The sequence below is a fragment of the Equus przewalskii genome, chromosome 4, assembly GCF_037783145.1.
Source record: "Equus przewalskii isolate Varuska chromosome 4, EquPr2, whole genome shotgun sequence".
NCBI classification, from domain to species: Eukaryota; Metazoa; Chordata; class Mammalia; order Perissodactyla; family Equidae; genus Equus; species Equus przewalskii.
In genome coordinates, this window is record NC_091834.1 from 28,250,431 (window position 1) to 28,269,862 (window position 19,432).

Sequence of the window (19,432 nt, forward strand, 5' to 3'; positions counted from 1 at the left end):
TTAGTATTTTCTAAAGCAAGGCATAAGAAATTATATATTTCAAAAAGGAAGTAACCCTATTTGTGCCATTCCCCATGCAATTTTTTCATAAAAGCAATGACATTTGAACAGAATCTTAGGATAATTAGAAATTTAGTATATTAAAAACAAGCCAGAGTATTTTAAAATAAAAGCCTATCATGAGGAAAGAAGCATGTATGTTTGATGAAGAGTAAGTAGTCTCTGAAGGTGGAAAAATAAATTTATTTTGTAATGGACAATTGTAGCTCTTACAGTTTTTTGCTTGTTCTGACTTTGAGAACATAAGCATCTAATGGGGTAGACACATTCACAAATAAAAATCTCAATGCAATTTGATAAAGCTAGAAAAAGTGTGCTTTAAATAAGATCACAGAAAAAGAGAAACTCTTCCTGTTAGAGAAGTGTGGAATTTTGTAAATGAGCGGATATTTGATTATTTCCATATGGAAAAGAGGGAAATGGTCACTCCATGCAGTGGGAACATGAGCAAAGACATTATGCTTTAGAGTAGCATTTTGCATGGAGAGAATGCTTTAAGTTTCTTGTGTGTTTAGACCACCTCGGGGAGCATTGGGTAGTAAGAGATGAAGACTGTCAGATAAGGAGAATTCCATGCTACGAAGCCTCACCTTTGAGAAAATATGAACATCAGATTTGTGTTTTAGAAAGTGTGGCAATGTGGAGTTTGTAGAGAGAGATGTGGGGAAGAGATACCAGTTAGAAGAAGGTTAATACAGTAGTACAGATTTGAGATGGTGAATCTAGCAGTAAGGAAGTAGGATTGGATATGAGATGCAAAACTGAGTTACAGGGACACAGACAGTGAGTGGGTCACAGGGAGAGTGGTTGGTGGGCTCTAGGACGAAGCAAAGGATTAGGTAGACAGGAACAGAGTAGGCATCCAAGCCTACTTGAGAAGATATGCCTATGGCAGGCACCAGGGAGTCTTGTGAGGGCTGTAGTAGCCAACTGGTGAGCTCTATGTCTCCCTCATGCTGGGGCCCACACCATAGCTCTTCCCACAGTGTTGAGAGAGCACCCCCCATCACCTGCAGCCAGCACTTCACCTGATGACTATTCAGCCTAGGCGATTCTTGTTCTATTTCCCAGGACTTTTCTCAGCCCTCACTAGATTTACCCTCATGTAGACAATCCTTGTATCATTTCAGGATAGTCATGAGCCCCAGAGAATCAGAAAGTAGATCCTGGACACTTAAGTGGATGGAAAGGAAAGCCTATCTCCAACTTCCCCACTCAAGTATTGCTAAAAGAACGGAACAGTTCGGTATTTCTCCCTGCACCAAGATAATGGACAAGCCCTCCTATATAGAACTCAAATAAGAATGGATCTGTAAAAAGAGAGGAGGGGCATAATAACAGTTTCCACCTTGTATGGTTTTAATGAAGATCAAATGATACAATACATACAAAAGCAAAGATACTTAAAAGCATTATGGAAACACAGTTTTTTCTTGTCATCACTCATTTGGCTTCTCTAATGAATTAGTTTGTTTTGCTGCTTTTGCTCCAAGTAAACTGAAAAATCCCGGAACGGTAGTTAGATTGTGAATTGTGCTGCTTTGTTGCTCTTTGTTTTCTGTGAGCCTTTAGCACTGTGCTTTATATTATAGGTTCACAGTTTGTATTTGCTGACTTATCCTAGTAAATCTTTAAATGTTTTTGATGGCAAAATATCTTGGAACCTAAATAAATTAGAGAAATGTGAAGGAAAACTTTGACTTCAGCTGTCACTCCTATGATACTGAGTCATATTATAAAATGTTCATGGCAAGTCTCTTTGACATTGTCAAGGAAATAAACATAGTGTTAGCATAAAATCATTTCTGGTTTATGAAGAATGATACCTCATTATAAAATCCATTTCTAAGTTACTAAGTAAGCTTGTTTTAAATTTCTTTCTTGAAAGGGTCTAAGAGACATCATTTGCTGGCAAAGTACAAGTTTATAAACAGTTTTATCTCATCTCGTTGCATTAATGACAAGGAGTTAGAAGGTAATTTTTACAGTTTAACTCAAAGCATTTAAAAATTTAATCAGAAGTCAATTTTTAATTTTCAATGAGAATAAGACAAAAATAGACATGGGTTCATAATTCTAAGCCCAAGGTCTTCTATAGAATTAATGATGAGTGATTTGATTTTGAATGCATTTAGACTACCAATTTAGCTTTGTACTAATAAGTAGGCTACATTAAAAACACATTCTAATTGTGTCTGGGGGAGAAGGATGATATAACTGCTATTTTTTCTTTCGGAGTGATGGATTCTCAGGCTGTGATAAACATGGCTAATGAAACTACCATGAAGAAAGTATAAGAACATAATGAAATACAACACAGAAGCTTTGTGCTAAATCGGTTTTTAGGTGAGAAGCACAACAATAATGAATGAAGAGGTTATGGAGAGGTTATAAAAGAGGTTATATAAAGAGGTTAAAAATGTTATGAAGAGGTTATAAAAATATGACAGGAAAATATATGAAAGAAGGAATTTCCTAAGTATGTTCTTCAACTGAAATCTACTTTTGTCGATTAATTGACTATATCAACTGGCCTACATGAATAACATTTTTATTGGTACTTTTTCATTTATTATATTATTATTTATATAAGATGTGATTAATATGTGTTATGAACTATGCTGTGAAAGAGTAATATGAAGGAAAATTAGAGTTTTTGAGGAGATACACATAATTAAAGACAGATATAAGCAAATATTTATAATAAAATAAGAGAGATTTGCACCAGGTGCTATGAGAGAATGGAGGAAAAAGCACCTCCCCATCCCCTACCCCTGAGACAACTGGAAAGTCTTCACACACAAGAAACCTTACAAAATTAATAGGAAATTTCCAAAGAGTGAAATGAAATTAGAGAGTGAGTCAGAGACACCAGAAAAAATTGAGATATAGGATGCGATAATAGGCAGTTTGAATTCTTACATTCTATGTTACTTATTTGAAGATGATGCCATAGTGAGTGAAAATTTATGGAATGTTTACAAATAGAGAAACAATACAATTACACTTTTAAAGTCACTCTGTGGTTTGTGTGGAGTAAGCTTAGAATGGAGAGATGATGTGGATTGAATGGAAATAGTGGCAACTCAGGGAATGGATCAATGATATACGTCATAGCATGCTAGGTGTTGTAACACATATATCCAATGATATTTTATTTCTTGTGGCTATCCCACAAGGGGGACTTTGGAAGTAGAGGATGCTTGCATCTTGTGCTACCACTATCTTGAATGCACAATCTCAGACCATAGCTGAAAAGCTAGAGAGAGCTCCATGACACTCTCAGAAGAGATATTAACAGCCAGGTCTGGAAGTGGTGTTTGTCATTTTCTCCCACTTTCCCTTAGACAGAACTGTTCATGTGAAAGTTAACTGCAAAAAAGGCTTGCAAATAGAATTTTCCTGTGTGCCAAGGAAAAGGAAACAGATTTGATGAATATTTAACCATTTTCTAACACAGTCTACTCTTGATTATTAAATATAAAATTTACTTGTCCCTTTTCACATACAATATACATTCTCATTTCCTCCCCAAAGGGGGAACACCAAGTTCTGTGGACTGACTGCAAGTTCAAAGAGCTATGCTTTTTGTTAAGGTGCAGTCCTGTCCAATAGTCCACTTATGATTTCTTTTTTATTGGGAACCTATGAACTAAAGAAACAAGTTCTTTGGCTACCTTCAGACACACACACACATGCGCGCGCACGCGCGTGCGCGCACTGCCCAATAGTGGAACATAGAAAGAACAAAATTTCCCACTCAGAAAGGGGAAGAACAGAAAACACACAGTGGACACTTGCCCACTGCAATTCCGAAAATCCGCTGGGAAGACTTTGTGAAGGTCCCCTACCCTGAGCATGTGGGGGTCGGGGTTACCTGGATTAGGCTCTAATTCATCTCCCAAGAAGGAATTATTTTATCCGTTTTCTCCATGGCCCCTTGATCCACCCATTTGGAGACTCCTACTAGTCCATTATTTTCCTTGGCTACATCTGAAGTGAGTGTTAGAGAGAATACCTTTGAGACTATACAGCCTTCAAAGTCTGCCTCATGCTGGTAGAAAATGGAGGGTTCAAGGTCTTATTATTATTCATTTGTTGGTTTTAAGTCTGAAGCAGTCAAAGCCTTCTGTAGCACAAATTTGCGACTTTTGGCAATAAATTCTTTGAAACCAGTAGACTGCTGATTTGTTTTATTCTAACTTTGCATGCACCAGTAATCATGTACCCAAAGTTCTTTTCCAGATATAGTTCTCAAATCTCTTTATTTCATTACGTTTTACTGACTCGTTTCTCTGTTAACTTAATTGGAATCACCAATCTAGGATAACGGGTGGGAAGGCTATACATACATTTACTGATTTTAGCCTTGATTTATTTTATTCATCTGAGACATTTTACTGGATCTTTGTTGTTCAATTCAATTAAAATCTCATCACCAACTGCTTGGAGTCCATAAGCAGCTAGCTCTTCTAACTTTACAAGGTGCAGAATTTTAGGACTCTGCATTCTATTTTATTTCTGTTTGCAAAATGGCTAATATACTCCTGAGCTCCTCTCTTTGGTGGTGATACCTTGTTAAAAGTAGTCAATAATGTTCAAAATAAACCAATTCTTTGATTTTTTTCCCTAACCACATCTCCTAGAGTTTCTAGCTGAATAGATACATAGTCTGCCTTTCAAGTTATCGCATGCAACAGTTTTGCCAAACATTTGCCTCTGCGTAACATGGATCATCATCTTCTTAAATTTCACTTGTCAGTTTTCTTGTTTCCATCACCTGATCTCTAAACCTATAACAAATATTTTAGGTTTTGTTATAGCAGTAGCCCTCACATTATGCCAGTTTATGAATTAAGCAGGATAGACTAAGGTATGCTATGATTAAAAATAAAACATGAAATCTTAGTAGCTCAGAACAACGAAGGATTTATTTCTTGCTTCTGTCACAGTCTGATGTGTATTGAGATTGGTTCTCTTTAACAGTTTACCTTCAATTAAGTAGCTAGGGAGTCAATCTCTTTTCATCTTGTGATGCTGATAATTTAACATCATGATCCCTAAAGAGCATCAAAAAGATGTTCTGGAGATAGGTCAAGAAATATGTATATGTTATTTTCACCCACTTCCATTGAGCAGAACCAAGAGACCTGGACCCAATCCAGCTGTGAGAATATGAAGTCCTTCTGTGTTTTCAAGAAGAAGAATTTGATGAGCTTCTAGATATGTGCAACATATCTCCTGCTATTATTTTTCAAAAATAATAAAAAGGATCTAAATATGTAGCCTGGAAAATACTTGTTAAAGATTAATTAATTTCAAAGATGAGCCCTCTTTACCCCTACCCATTGTCAATGAAATAATGTCATTCTCTTTCAAGTTCCTAAAAATAAAACTTCTTTCCTGTTTTTCCCAGTGTATCAATTTTTCATTTCTTTCTACACCTTTCTTTCAGCATATCAATATATATATTTACTTGGTCTTATTGTTTAATTCATTGCCTTGCACTTGGAGAAGGTTTCCACTCTTCGCCCTTCTGTAAAACTTCACAGTTTACAAGTGGGAAACTTCCTAGGGAGAAAACATACCTGCCTTTTAAAGTTGATTCTTTAACCCCCTTGGTCCTTTTTCTTCGTTATAGGGAATAGCTGATTTTATGGTAGCAGTAGTCCCTGTACCAGTTTGCCAAAATCAAAGCAAATGCTAGATCACATTTAGTCTCCAAGGTTTTGAGGAAAATGGAAGCACCCTTTGGGGATGGTTATTGGGTTTATCTCACCCCTACTAGACTCTGATATCTGGGAAATGCCAGGGGATGAGTTGCCAAATCAGTCATAATCATGAATTTGAGATCTGAATCATTTCAATGAGACAGCAAGAGTGACCCGTAAAGAGTGTAAATCTTCATAACTATAAGTCTGTAAGTTACTTCAGTGCAAGTCCTTAGAGATGTTCTTAGATGTGGGGGCACCATTCTGGCTCTAAATCTGGTTAACTTTTCTGAGTCCTGTTGCATATCCTAACCACCTTCAAAGTTCTAGATTTTGGTTCATGGAATGGAGTTTCCAAGAATTTTTCAATTTTCTAGTAGCAATTAATCTATACCAACAGTCCCAAATTCTGCTTACTTGCAACATCCCAGGAAGATACCCAAGGACCAGGTCTCCACTGGTGACACAGGGCAGAGAATTTGAATTAGCCCAAATGTTGTTGCACTGAACTCTTCTTTTTGGCCCCAAGGACTCTGATTTTGTAAGAAATTGAATGCTAGAGATTGATGTAATTACAATTTGGTTTTATAAGGGAGTTTTCAGATGTCTTCAATCTCATGGACTCAAAATTTGGAAATGCTTTGGTACAATCTGTTCTTAAATGTTAAATTTTCAGCAGTTTATCAACTTCAACTTAGGTGTCATTAATACAAGTTCTCTTTGGCTTTCTAGTGTTACTCTAAGAGGCATGATGACTTCTTATTATTTGTTAATGGTATATATATTTTTTCCAACAGACTTTTTCCCCCAACAGATTGGAAATCACAGTAAAAGTATATATATACTCTCAGCTTAGGTCTAAAATTATGATTTTAATCTTAAGCCCTAAATCCCAGAGGATAACTCCCAAAATGTAATAGTCATAAACCAAAGAGCTCTGAGATTAAGATTTTTTAATATGACAAAGAAATACACTAACAGATAAATAATTTCAAACAGTAAAATTCTTTACTAACATTGTTTCAAAAATAAATAAATAAAAGGAAAGGCCATACTAACCTGGGTCTAAGAGAACACATTGAGTTTTTGGATACATGATTAGATGTTCATCAAAAATGAAAAGTCATAGGGTTTTAATTTTTAAATTTTAAGGTAGAGGGTTTTATTTTTCTTTTAGGTTTCCTCTTCTGACTTTTACAACTCTTAACTCATGTGACACATTTCATTACCTCATTTTATAGTGCAAGTGTATTCTGAGGCCATGAAAACTTTTAAACCAAGTTTTATTAGAGATCGTAATATACTTAATGATCTAGAATCTTCCAAAAACAATAAGAATCCATATTCTTTTATACTACTGAAGTACGTAGTGATTTTGCAAATTCAACTACATGTATCAGTTTATCTGCTAAGAATTAACTGAAAAGAATAGTGAGAAACCTCCTCTGTTGTTAATAACTACTTTGCCAGATTAAAAACAGAAGTGCTGGAATAGCCCGTTAATTATCCACTTTGGAGGCTTTCTCCATCTATGAATTGAATGGCCAATATCAACAGCATGACATTAAATAAGACCTCCTTCCACATCAATGAACTTAACACTGGCTTCTCTTTATTACTATTAAATCAAAAGATATTGAAAGTGAATTTTCAGTGGTCACATCTGCTGCACATTTAGAAGAATACTGACGTTGAAAGCAGCATATTTCCTAGAGAAATACCTTTCACTGGGCAAGTGTAGGCACGCCCGAGAGTCAATGTTAATATTATTCTTTCAAGTGTTTTTAATGTATATAAACATGACCTCTTATTGACTCATTTAAGACTCTTAGTGGCAATCTTACAGTTCATGTTACAATAACTGATCTTTAGGGATTTAAGTGGGCAATTACTCAATAAAGGGATTGCTTTCCTAATCTGCCCCTGTAATGTTTAGTTAACATGTTCAAAACAAAGCACATGGTGACACTATTTCTTGTTTCCTTTTTCTCGTGAGTCATATGGGACTATCAATGAACTCCTGCAGTGCTATTATAAATTGGATTCTAGAAATGCATTATGCTAGAAGTTCTGTGCAAATCTTACAAATGTGAAGCAGATAAAAAGATTTGGAAGATGTTATTTTAGTATTCCAATTCACAGAGCAAATTTTTCAAGACTCTGAGAGGGAACATATTTATCCCATGATTTTTAAATTTGTAATTAAAAGCTATGCTTCCCCTATTAGATAATAAAGCATAAAATATTTGAGAAAGAAAGCCTCATAGATATTATTAGGGGCCGGCCTGGTGACATAGTGGTTGAGTTCAAGTGCTCCACTTTGGCAGCCCCGGGTTAGCATGTTTGGATCCTGGGTGGGACCTCATTAGGCCATGCTGTGGCGGCGTCCCATATGTAAAGCAGAGGAAGATTGGCATAGATGTTAGCTCAGGGACAATCTTCCTCACAGAAAAAGCATCATAGATATTCCTCATGTATATCTGAGAGATAAAAACATTCTTGGGACACTAGGCGTCAGTTCTAAGTGTGAATATTTTTTAAATGAATATTCTGAAAATATATCATCACTGTCACTGAAGATGCAGTATCAATGTAGAGATCCGAGTTGAGTGAGAGGCTGGAGAGTTTTGGATTGTGTAGCTAGAGCAAAGCCCAAGGAGGAGGTTGTGAATGTTTTCTAACACTTGTTCAGAGGCACATACAGTAGAATGAAAGTTTCCTTTGGTAAACTCCAGACAGATGGTGACTGAGATGAAACATCAAAATAGAAAGGGCAAGTGTATATAAATGACTTGATTTCTGAGGCAGGAGTATTCACTCTGAATTACTCTGGTAAATCTGGAAAGTGAATATCAGTGTATTCTCTCTCAGCGCTGCAGAGTTGGGGAACCTACCTCTCACGTTCTGGGGGTCCCCCTTCTCTTCTCACATCTGTATTACTGAAGCCTAACACAGGTTCACTCACCCTCCGCAGACTAGGGCCAATAAAGAAAAAGACTAAAACACCAGGCTTGTGGCAAGGAAAGAGGTTTCATATTATCCAAAGGCAGCTGGAAGAGGAGATGGGAGTTAGACCTCAGATTCACCAAGGTAGGGGGTTTTATCTGGAGTTTTAGGTAGGGGAGGGAGAGTACATGCTTCCCTTTTAGGTAGGGGAGGGAGAGCATGTGCTGGGGTTGTAGGTAGCGGAGGAGGAACATGTGGCCATGTTAGTTGGCACCTTCTCCCAAGCCTATGTTTGGCCTTGAAGATTGAATTTCTTTTTCTTAGGCTGTCTGGACTTTTCTGGTTTGTTTTCATCCTCAGCCTGCATTTGGCCTTGTGAGGCTGAATGTTGATGTCTGGACCTTGACTTCCTGTGAAAGACAGCTCACTCATATACTAAGGAGGGACAGAAAGACCTGGTTAGTTTTAAACAATAGTTGATTATGCTGAATATGCACAGTTGCAGTTAGGAAAGCTTATTTCAAAGTTTTTGTTTTCTTCTTCCAGCCCAGGGAAGATTTTTTCTTTATTTTTGGTGAGGAAGATTGGCCCTGAGCTAACATCTGTGCCACTCTTCCTCTATGTTTTGTATGTGGGACACTGCCACGACATGGCTTGATGAGCAGTGTGTAGGTCCACACCTGGTATCTGAACCTGTGAACCCCGGGCTGCCAAAGCCAAGTGAGCAAACTTAACCACTACGCCACCCTGTCTGGGCCCTAGCCCAGGGAAGATTTTGTAACCTCTTCATCCTGGGTTCCATGTGCTCTTCTGGGAAATCTCATTCACCCACATGGTTTTTACTACTATCTATAAACTGATGACTTTCAAACCTTTCCTCCAAGATTGACCTCCTTTCTGAACTCCAGACTAGGCCTTTTCTTTGGTTCACAGCACTGGAAAATCAATATACCTCAAACTGAATTCTTTATCCCCACACCTTTGTTTCCCCCCACCACTCCCCAGCATTCAGTTCTTTGCCTTTCCTATAATCCCCAGCTCTGAGGGTAGCACAGCCATCTACATGGTCACTTAAGCACAAGTCCTAGAAATAATTCAGTGGGGAGAAAAGTCCGAGGCTGTAGAAAAATTTTTAAAAGTGTTTTTTCTTTGGTGGATAGTAAGGATATATTGTACTTGTATGCAAGGTGTTCAAAACTTGTGGATAGAGCGGAGATTCTAAGATAATAAATAATGTAATATTCTAAGATAATAATTCTAAGCAGAGATTCTAAGATAATAGAGGAGAGATTCTAAGGTTGACAAATATTAAACAAATGCACTTTAATTCCCACCAAAAGCCTTCCAAGTCCTCGCCCTACTAAAATCTCCAGTGTCTGCCTCTAGGCAGAGACTGACGGACACTCCACATTTTCCATCAGACAAAAAGCCTTTAAGCCAGGCTTCTATCTTCAGAGAGGATTTCCTAAAGGCTTCCTCTTCTCTTCTAGTATTTCAAGAACCAAGCCTGGAGGGCTCTGCTCAAAACATTCTTCCATATTATGGAAAAGAAACAATTGAGTCTAAGTCTTTCTGTTCTAAGTAGGAAAGTAGTCCTGGGGATTAGGGTAGAAAACAGGAGTGAGAGAGAGATGGGGAGTTCCATATTCAGTGTTCAGAGTTCAGAACACTCAGAGACATTCAGTGTTCACATCCATGTAGCCAATTTTCTTCTCTGGGCATTCCTGGGAGTGGGGTATATAAGATTAAGGCCCACTATTACGTGTGCCTTGACATCTGGGGAGAACTGAGTGGGACTTGAATGGCCTAACCACAAGCTCCCCTCCCCACTCTGTTCCTGTGGACCAGGTTTGCTAGCCAAGCAACCTCCGCATCACGATGACCAGCTGCAGTTCCTACTTACCTCTGAGTAGTGGGCTTCAGTTCCCTGTCAGCTTCTGGAATTATGTGAACAAGCCAACCATATTCTTCTGTGGGAAACAAGAGGCACCCCAAACTCTTGATACTACATCTTCCTCCCTCAGCCCCTGGTGCAACGTCCATGTGGCCCTGTGTGGTGTGTGATTTTTCTCTTTTGCTAGGCTGAGTATATGGCACTAATAAACTGCTGTCAATCTTATCTGTGTGTCATGTGTTCAGCCATCCCCTTAACTGGGAAAAGAATCCTTCTCTCACCAATAGGATGAGAAGGAGGCAATTAAAATAGGGAAGTATATTAGATCTGTCTGGGGATTCCACAGGAATAGATTTCTTTTCCCATTTAGGGCCTTGGAAAGACATCCCTTCACCAAGGAGGAATAAAGTACAGAGTGAACTGGTCAGAGGGTGGTGAAATCTACAGAAACTTACATTGCTCCTTCAGGCTGAATTCCTGGGTGACAATGCAATGAAACAAGCTCGTCTGCCTCTCTCACTGAAACCTCCTTGACCCGGTCTGGCTTCTGTCACCAAACTGAGCCACACTAACATTAGCATTTGCAGTACGTGCCAGGATATGAAAACTTTGGGTAGCACTGATTAGAGTGGGGAGCATCTAAAATGTTCGTTATTGCCCATCAATATTATACTGTTGTTTACTATTATTTTCTTCTATAAACTGCCTCTTTCTTGGACTTTCACAACACTACTACTGTGGTTTTTCTCCTACATTTTTCGACTCTCCTTTCCTTGCTTTTCCTCTTATAGTTAGTCCTTATATAGCAGGGCCCATCATGGATCTGTCTTATGCACTTTTCTCTTCCTCTACTCACTCTTCTTCGACATCTTATTCACTCCAATCGCTTCAATTACCATTACTGTAACATTTCTCTCAAATGACTCTCTGGTCCAGACCTCTCTCCTAAGTTTCAGACCATTTATCCACTGCCCGCTAAACATATTCATTTAGACATTCCACGGACACATCAAATTCAGTATTCCTGTACCTAACTAATCCTGGACTTGCCTCTTCTGATCTCGTCTATTTGGCTTCTCAATATATCTCGTATCTATTCTCTTGTTTGCATCCACACTATCACAATCCTTGCCCAAGGCACTAACATCTTCTTAAACTACTATATTAGCCACCTAACTAGTTTCACTGAATCTACCTTCACCCTATCCAGTCCACTCGGGTCTCATATTGCTTCCAGAATTATTTGTTAAATATGCATATCTGATCACATTATTCCCCAGCTTAAAGTACTGGGATGGTTGCTTGCTGATGCCTTTCATCTGGGTTCTTAGCAAAACTTACAATGTCCTCCGTTACTTGTCTCCATCACTCTTCTTATTAATTTCATAATATCAATTTGCTCCCTCTCTGTGTTCCAGCCATTCTGAGTTTTGTTTAATTTGTTGAGCACACCATTTTCTCCCCTTCCAACTCTTTGGATACAGCACTCCCTCTTCCCCATCATGAGTAATTTGATTACCGTGTACTTCTCATTCAGGATTCAGATTAATTATCAAGGCTTAGAAAAGTCTTACTTTGATGCATTAGACTAAGTCAGGCTGCTCTGTTAAGCACTAACAAAGTTTCTATGCTCTCTTTGTAAGACCATCTATTACATTTGGTATTCCCTATTTTAGAACTGTGTTCTTCCCCTTCCACTTCAAATTGTAAAATCACAAATCACAGGGCAGGGACTATGTCTGTCTCATATCCCTAGTACCTTACTTGTAGTAAGTTTTCAGTATTTAATACTTTTTGAATTATAATTGAAAGAATATATGACATGCTCAAAATAGAAGGGAAATGAAATGACCAATGTTGCAGATTTAGGAGTTCAGGGAAAAGACCACAATGAACTACCTGATGACAAAAGCAGAGATTCACTAGGAAGTCAGTGTCATAGGATTCAGAGCCAGAGTCACATGGAAATGCACTTCTCTACCCTTTCTGGTAAATTCAAATATTTTTAACTCATACTTTTTCCTGCAATCTTCCAGTTTCTTTTTACTTCCTGGTATTGTCATTGGGAACATAGCAAGTTTGCAGGAGGAAAGGATGCAAAATGTCCCTGTTAACATGTCTCTGGTTTTTTCCACCTTTAAGGTCTCTCTTTCCCCGCTCCTTCTCCCCCTTACCTGCAGCCCTGTAAGCCCATTTAGATAAATTGCTCTCTATCCTTGGTTAACTTATTCATATCAATTCTAGGCTATTATGTGTAAGTTGCTATTCATTATCCACCTGAAATATGATTGGAAAAAACATGTATTTGCAGTGAAAACAGAGATTTTAAAAATTTCAGCTTCCCCTTTGCTAACTTTTGAATATACTATTTTATGAGTTCTAGAGTAGTGTGCTATATAACGATACTTAATGATAAATATATTTTAACTGTTATTCATCAAAGTTTTGAGCATATCATTTGTAAGTGTACATAGTTCTTTGATTTTTCGCATACTTATAAAAATTAGATCTTCATAAAAATTGGGTGGGGTAAATAGGGCAAGAACTTCATGACGATAGCACTATTTTCACAATCCAACCTATATACTTTTCCAGACTATATAGATGGAAATGAAAAGAATGTTTGCATTCTCCAACTTAGATACAGGGAAAGAGTCCTTTAAGCACAACACAAGCTCACACATACACAAACACACCACACCACGGCTCTCCTGCTTATTAAGTAAATAATAAACTCTATCTATTACCAGACTCCCAAATTGAAATTAATATCTTTACCACCACATTGAATTTCTGTTGTCCCGCAGGATAGAAATCAAGAAAAGCAACAAACAGGGAAAGAAAAGTAAAAGTTTATTAGCTCGTGCACAGGGGAGGCACAAGGGGGCCAGTGTGGAAAGGAAACGGGCGGGTGACCAGCTCAGTAGCAAGCCGGATTGTGGGGCTTTTTATTAGGCAAAGGCTGGGGAGGAGTGCCTTGTCATGGCACATAGGGCTGGGGGTTCTTTTTGCGCCTGCGCTGTTGTTCGACATGCCGCCACATGCATTGCACGTATCTCTAACGTGCTAGCTCTCCACCCCGGGTGTGATTTTTCTTATACTATTGGGGCTACCGTCACCTTCAGACAACTCCTGGCTGCTAGGGTGCATGCGAGGGCCCAGGAAAGTCCTGAGGCTGCAGAATGTGGATCTTAGTGGTCTCTGATTCTCCCAGCTTGCTGATTAGTTAGGGGCTTTCTCTTGTTAGGCCACCGGCCATGCAGATGACCTTATCTCATTAGGGGCTTTCTCTTGTTAGGCCACGGGCCATGCAGATGACCTTATCTCATTAGGCTTGTTCCTGTCTCAATATTATATATCAAAATATTACTAAAGAAATTTGTGCTTAATGGAAATCTGGGATGATACTTATATTTTTGCATACATTATACAATAAATTCAACTTATATCATCTGTTTTCTCATCAAGAACTGTCAAAATTATCTTTTTTCTTTGAGTAAACTGAAAACAAATGATTAAGGATCCTATGCCACAGCCACACAAGACTGCTTTTTCTGCATGTAGTGTTTATCCCTTGAGATCCAGAAGTGTCTACAAACCATGTCCAATGTGCATAAGTGCACTCTGAAAGGGGGAAATTTAAAAAAATTCATGGAGTATCTGAGCACATTCAATGCAGAATAATCACTGTTAGTAGTGTGTGTGTTTTAAAGCACTTGGGCACTTAAAAAAAGTGTTGGCCTTTAAAATTACTGCTATATGTGTAGCCATTTTCATCTAGAAGACGAACATGTGAAACAATCAGCATTGTCTTTTTAATTCATCAGTATCATATTATTAAGAAAATAAAGAACACTGTGTATTACACATATCACAATAATAGAGCCAAGTTTTCAGTTCTTCATATTTCTTTAAAGTCCTTGTCCAACATTTTATCAGTTGAGATGATAATTAGATATTGCCTTTTAAATTTCTTTGAAAAAAAGAATGAGAAAAAATGGAATAATAGAGGAAAAAGGAACATAAGCTACTCAAGGAATCAAATTTAAAATTAATATAAATGTATTAATAATCAGAGCTCCTGACTTGACTTTGGTGGTTCTGTTTTGTTTCTTGTCTGGTTCTGCCTCATGTGAGAGTTATTTTAATACCTAATTCTGTGCAAGCAGGGACTAAATGTATTCATATTTATGCCCCTGTATCATATAATACTGTCCTCAGCATGCAGAAGCTTCTCAATAAATATTTATTTGTATTGAACTTGGTCTATGGACATTGCAAGTTCGAAGTCGTGGGATTCTCGATTTTCTTTGTTATACTGTGAGAGAAATAGGATGAGCCTCTCCCATTCATCTCTTTAATCAAGAGAATAATCAACTCTTGTTGCCAAAGGAGAACACCTGCTTCTGGGTGGTGATTGGGATTAACTTAAAAATGGGAACAAGGTAGTTTTGGGGATGTTACCTTATGTTTAACAGAGGGACAAACGTAGGAGGCTGCTCATTAGTATACTTTCTAGACAGTATATAAAATGCAACACTATTCTCTTTGTATGATTAATATTAAAATATATTATGAACTTTGTGATTTTATAAATTGAGTTGATGCTTAGGTTAGTCAGACTCTTAAAAATCATTTTATGTGGTTTATTTTGATACACATATAAAATAAAGGAAAATGGGCACAGATGTTAGCTCAGGGTTTTAGTAAACACCACACATGTGTTTGTAAAGAGCTTTTATTATGTGCTGAATGTTGAACCTATCAATTTTATAAATATTTTTAACTTCTTACATAAATATTTTAATGTGCCATAATTAGTTGCACATTTGGTTGTGACAACAAATATTTATAATATCATTGGTAGGGCACAAAGAATGTCACTGGAGCCCCCCTTCAAAGCAGACCAGAATGATTCATGACTCTCACAGGAAAAAGCTCCTGAAAATAGTAATTCACGTCTGGAAAGAGAGAAAATAAAGAAAAATAAAACAATCTTTTTATTTGCTTTTTTTCCCCCTTTTTAAGAAGTAGCTATAAAGTTGTGAGTGAGTTTAAGAGAACATGCTAATTTAAGGAGAAAAAGGATTTCAGGTTGAAATATTTTGAATCACCATCAAAAATTTTCTAATATACATTCTTTTTCCTTATTTGGTGACCCTCAGATTTAACTCTTATCGTAAAATCTTGCAAAGATGGGAAAGTAGTAGTGAGAGGAAACTACTACTAAAATCCTTTAAAAGGATTAGAATCTCTTTCTTTTTGTCGGTGGCGACATTTTCATAGAATTTTCTTTTGGTTGTGTAGAAAGCGTTTTCTATTTTCCTCTTCCATTCTTCTCTCTCACTCTCTCCCCTTATTTCTTGCTTATAAACAATGTAGCATATGTCGGTTTCCGCCGCTCCACCTGTCTGGCTGCTGTGGTGATATTGGCATCAGAAGCAATAGTTGTCCCCACCAACTGTGCTTAGACTGCAGGTACACTACCTCAGAACTGTCATTGCCACATTCCATCACTCCTGAAAACACCAGAGATTTATACCATCACTTTGTGCTCTAAGTTTTACCCAGAAAGTTAAGTGAAAAACCTTTTTAGGCATTTTTCTTTTTTCTTTTATCTCACGTATGTCTAGCCTTCAATCAAGAATACACCACGAAGACTGGATCAGAGGAAATTCTGAGCAGCAAATGCAATTCACCCACCCACACCAGCTCATGTTCGTGCTTTTTGCTGGGGACAGAGTCTTCCTTCCAGTAAGACACAGAGCTCCATAGGAAGTCCCACTTGCCTTCATGCAGACTGAATCCTAGTAGACGTCAACATAATACTTTTGAGGAAGGCTATGGTTTCTCACATCTATAATGGTTAATTTTGTCTGCCAAGCTGGGACCTCGACTACAAGTTAAATAGTTAAACCTCTCTAGCTAAAGAAGCAGGTTGTTTGAATATGACGTAAATTATTGTAGATTTATCTTCCTCTGTTTTATATGTGGTACGCCTTTCACAGCATGACTTGAAAAGCGGTGCGTGTGTCTGTGCCCGGGATCCAAACTGGCACACCCAGGGCAGCAAAGCAGAGCGTGCCAACTCAACCACTATGCCACCGGGCCAGCCCCATCTCCTACTCTCTTTCTTCAAGATAATGTCCTCTTCCTACCTCTAGCCCACAATATTTCAGTAAATACACAAAAGGTAGAAGAAATCTTCAGAAAAAGAAAATGCAAGACAGCTCCACACAGAGACATGTTGGTCCTAGAATTGGTCCTAGAAACTAGCACAAGCATTTTTCAGACTGGATTGGAAGCAGAAAACCTCAGATCTGTATAAGTAAATCAAAGGTTACTAGAGCAGAAAAAATCCAAGTGATGGAAACTCATGAATCTTAACTGAGAATGATTCTGTGTGTGTTGGAGGGGGAGTATGTATGAAGATTTTTTCAACTGGTTTTAAATTCTCCAGAGGGAAACAAGTAGTCATTTCATTGAGATCCCCGCCCCCCCCACAAAGTGCAGGGAAAAATATAATCTGTTATGATGAACAAAATTGTTTTCTTTGCATTCATCTGGCTAAGTATTCTGAGTTTTAATTATTTCCTGAATTGGGGAGGACTGAAAATTCATTTGAGAATGACTATATATTTTCTAGTTTGTATTATCTATCACTCTGTTTATATGACAACACTACCAAATACTATTTTCTGAATGTTTGTACAAATATATGTATACACATAATCTTGTTTTAGTTTTTGTAAAGTCCTGATTAAAGAACTCCTGTTTGTATATTTTTACCTGTTGATACTGGACATGGAACTTAATTGAAGATAATAATCATGACTTTTATGCACCAAGGCTGGAACAGGTAAATAAGATGATTTCAGATTCTGCACTACATTACTACACTAAACAAACACTTGCTAACGTATTCATATATTCAACTTTTTGTCATTACTGTATGGTAAAGGATATTTAAAAAAAATGAATCATACATCACATTAATGGTAGTAAATGTTGCCTGTGTTATCAAAAAATATGTTATTTATAATTCCTGGGTCACTGTCTTAGGATACTGATGCTGGTCTTCACATACAGTAAATATACTTTCATGTATGTGAAGACAACACTAAGTGAAAGTGAGAGGATCCAAGTTTGGAGAAGCTGAGACAAAGCTAAGTTGTTCTGTGTAAGAAATGGAGTGATGGGTAGAGGTGACTGGTGTAAGATGCACTTCTGGACACAGAAGGCTAGAGCCAGTGAGGCTGGTGAGGACAGAGGACAAAAGGGTGGTGGGGGCACTCAGACGAAGGCTGTAAGAGAAGAGCCCAGAAAGAGAGGTAAAAGGAGATGTTTGAAGGAGATGAAATGATGCACATGTGTGTACATGATGCAATGATGTGCACGATGTGCATTTTTCCCTAATGCCAGATACAGTGATGACAGTAATAGCTAATGCTTATGTAGCACTAATTATGTGCAAGCCCCTGTCCCAAGGCTTCACATATATTTAGTCATTTCAGTCATTAGTTATTAGGCACAGTAAACCTATGAAGTGAGCAAATTATTTCCATTTTTCAGATGAGGAACCTTAGGACCAAGAGGTTAAATAATTTTCCCAATGTCACTCAGCAATTAAATTGCAGAGCTAGGATCTCAGCCCAGGTTCTGGAATTGGTGGTCTTGACCTTGATGCTGTACTGAACTTTCTTTTGGGAAAAGAAGGAAACTGTTATGTCCTGCTACAAGGTTGGCACACGGTGGAATTGAAGGCCGTTCTCCCAGCCCAAGCACATCTTTGTGTCAAGTACATAATAATACAAAGGAAAAATTTATAGATGAGCTCTTCGTATTTCACTTCCTTAAGCAGTTTAATTCTGTGCCAAATGGTTTGCTGTAACCTCAAAAACAATCAAAGTTTTGTTTCTTCTAAACAGCTCTAAACTTGCTTTTGATTTCGTTATGCTATGTCTTTGAAAAACTCATAATGTGTCTGAAACACACATGTATGTGAACAGACATAAGTTTTAGAGACAGTTTTCTTTAATGTAAAGTTGGAAACTGGTCCTTTTTATTGTGTTCCATTTTATTGTTAAGCTTATAGTTGGTCATAAATGTATTGAGAACTAATTGTATTTAGTATAGGTTAATTGCTACAATGTTTATAATTTGTGGTTTTATTAATTTTTAATCCTTACCATAGGTGGGAATCTGAGATTTTTTTTCTTTTATTAAACCATAATTAGCTCACTGAGTTTGGTCTACATCGTGTTCTCACATGCACCTTCTTACTTTCCCTGGAGATAATGAAAAGAAAGTAATTATATTCAGTTCCCTGCAATCATCTCTCTCACAAATATCAGAACTTCAAGGTTATGTCTACAGATACTTATTCTGGAAGATTTCTTTCTTAAAAAAATAAAAGCACACTATAAGATATTATAAGTGGATATGAAATCCTAAGGCTTAAGATTCCCTCAATTATTCTTGTAGATTCTAAAGAGGCAGTTTCTTTCTTTTCTTCTTTTTTTTCTTGCCATATGATTACCTTATTCTCTAATTTTGAGCCTCACATTTGTGGGTTTTTCCCCTTTAATTATTCTTTCTCCATTTCCCCATTTTTCTGTTAACTACCTGGCTAAATATGATATGATTCAGAAAAGTGAATTTATTCATGATAATTCTCTTGGAAGACAGACTTTTTCAATACCAATCTGAGAGGGCGTGTCAATTAATACCAACTTGCACAAAAGAGAGAACTCAGGAAGAACACCGTTGTATAAGAAGCTGACTGCTGAATGGAGCCTATGTAGTCAGACGGCAGATGTTG

General features: G+C 37.5%; 1 long non-coding RNA gene across 3 annotated transcripts in view; it reads left to right on the plus strand.

Moving 5' to 3' along the window:
- Window positions 1-18,856, plus strand: part of LOC139082786 (uncharacterized) — a 78,537-nt gene extending 59,681 nt beyond the window's left edge. Inside the window, exon 4 of one of the 3 annotated variants that reach the window (XR_011539020.1) lies at window positions 16,245-18,856. This is a non-coding gene — a long non-coding RNA (uncharacterized lncRNA). Of the gene's footprint in view, window positions 1-1,190; window positions 4,237-5,199; window positions 5,469-16,244 lie in introns of those variants that run through there. The other 2 variants (XR_011539018.1, XR_011539019.1) reach the window with 2 other exon arrangements.
- Window positions 18,857-19,432: the final 576 nt, after the last annotated feature.